Source organism: Miscanthus floridulus, chromosome 15, assembly GCF_019320115.1.
Source record: "Miscanthus floridulus cultivar M001 chromosome 15, ASM1932011v1, whole genome shotgun sequence".
Lineage (NCBI taxonomy): Eukaryota > Viridiplantae > Streptophyta > Magnoliopsida > Poales > Poaceae > Miscanthus > Miscanthus floridulus.
Window position 1 is genome coordinate 25,600,807 of NC_089594.1, and position 2,045 is coordinate 25,602,851.

The following is a 2,045-nucleotide window of genomic DNA, read 5'->3' on the forward strand; positions in this document are numbered from 1 at the left end:
TGCATGCGGGCAAGCAGCAGCACGTCGGTCTGGGAGCTCCGACGTCATGCAGTCCTCCGCACGCCGCCCAGGCCACGAGCTCCGCTCACCAGCGTGCTGCTGCTGCGCGTAGGAGAGGCCGCGTTTTGCGCAGCATAGCCACCGCTCATCCCACGCCCGGAGCCACATGACCGGCGTCGCGTCGAGCTCCAGCGCCATCGCGTCATCTCTTGACAGACTAGTTTTACATCAAATTCCAACGAAACTGTGCCTGCCATAATTCTATAGACTACTAGATGGCATGCTTGGTGTTGGTGGAGCTATGCTCTTGGACGAACAGATTCATCTCCTCCACGAACTTGTCGGAGTCAGCGAGCTCTGGGAACGCGTGGAAGCCGTGGACAGCATCGGGGTACTCGACCACCTGCACCGGCTTCCCCTTCCCATGCAGCGCCTCCACGTACCTGGCCTGCCAGTCCTTGAGCAGGTCGAAGCCGCCGACCACCACCATAGCAGGAGGGAACACATCGGCGAGCTTGACGCCCTCGCCGCACATGCGCGCAGCCTCGTGGTCCCGCGTGGCACCCTCCGGCAGGAACTCCCTCTAGTAGTGGTCGGTCCCCGCCACCGACAGTGCGGACACCCCGTCCAGCGCCACCTTGGCCGCCGTTGGCTCCTCCCCGCCTAAGAACGGCTGGATCAGGACAGCGTCGGTGATGCGGAGGTTCGCGGGTAGTGACGCGGACGCTGCCGCCCAGCGCTGCGACACGTGGTGCGTGATGTTGCCGCCCGCGCTGTCGCCCACGAGGAAGCAGCTAGAGAGGTCGATGGGGACGTGTGCCACCGGCAGGGAGTCGATGTTGGCGTCGAGGTAGCGGAGCTCCGCGATGCCGTCGTCGTACGCCGCGGGGAACCGGTGCTCGGGTGCCACGCGGTAGTTGACGGACACGACGATGGCGCGGAGGTCGTGGCAGAGCCGGCGGCAGAAGGCGTCGTAGGGGCGGGACGCCACGGAGAAGAGCACGAACCCACCGCCGTGGAAGTAGACGATGACGGGAATGGGGGCCAGCTCGGCGTCCGCGTCTGCGGAGGGCGAGGGGGAGAAGGCGCGCGCCCACAGGACGCGTCCGATCAGTTGCTCGGCAATAGCAGGCGTCAACAGCAGTGATCGGACGTTGAGCGAGGTAGTGACCGGACGCACGGACTTCATTGTTCATCGTCGCGGCAACAACTCAGTGAGGACCGGACGCAATAGCTATGGACGACCGGACGCACCAAGAAGTAGCGTTCGATCATGTCTAGAAAGGTTCTAGAGCGACGCCAGCGTGACCGGCGAGCGTCCGATCGAGTGAGACCAGACTCGACCCAGAGTCCGATCAACGTGCGTGCTCCAACGATCGGCAGGACCGGACACGTCCTATCGGGACGTGATCAGCGTCCGGTCACTAGCAGAAAGTTGGGTCTCGGGTCAACGGCTAGTTCTCACTTGTTGGGCTATAAATAGACCCCCAACCGACCATTTGAGATGGGGATAGCTGAGGAAACATACCAAGAGTGTTGATACACCACTTTAGTGATCTCCACTTGCATAGTGCTTAGTGATACATTTGGTGAATAGCGTAGGTGCTTTACGAAGTGCTTAGGTTAGTTAGACCACCGCTTATGCGCTTGCTCTAGGGTTAGGCCTAGTGTTTAGAGAGGTTTGCACACCTCTTACCACTCGGTGCTTGCGCGCACTATTGTTGTACAATGGAGGGGCTTGTAGTCTTGCGAGATCACACCAACCGCGTTTGTGGTGTGGCCGCCACCGTGTACCGAAGGGAACAACGCCCGCGGCGGTTCGGCCGGAAGCTTGATAGTGAAGACGGTGGGGAGCGATCCGGGAGAGGCTTGCAGGAAGGCACACTGGAGACCCACTTGCGCGTGGGAAAGGCCCGGGGCTATCCACGGAGTTACCCGACCGGGAGCTTGGCCCTTGTGATGGATTCCTTGCGAGGGGCTCCAACGAGGACTAGGGGGAAGCTTGCGCGCTTCTCGATACCTCGGTAAAAATACCGGAGTTGTAG

The 2,045-nt window shown here is 61.3% G+C and overlaps 1 pseudogene; it reads right to left on the minus strand.

The window, feature by feature from the left end:
• Positions 1–271: 271 nt before the first annotated feature.
• On the minus strand, positions 272–1,189 carry LOC136507236 (probable carboxylesterase 18; annotated as a pseudogene).
• Positions 1,190–2,045: the final 856 nt, after the last annotated feature.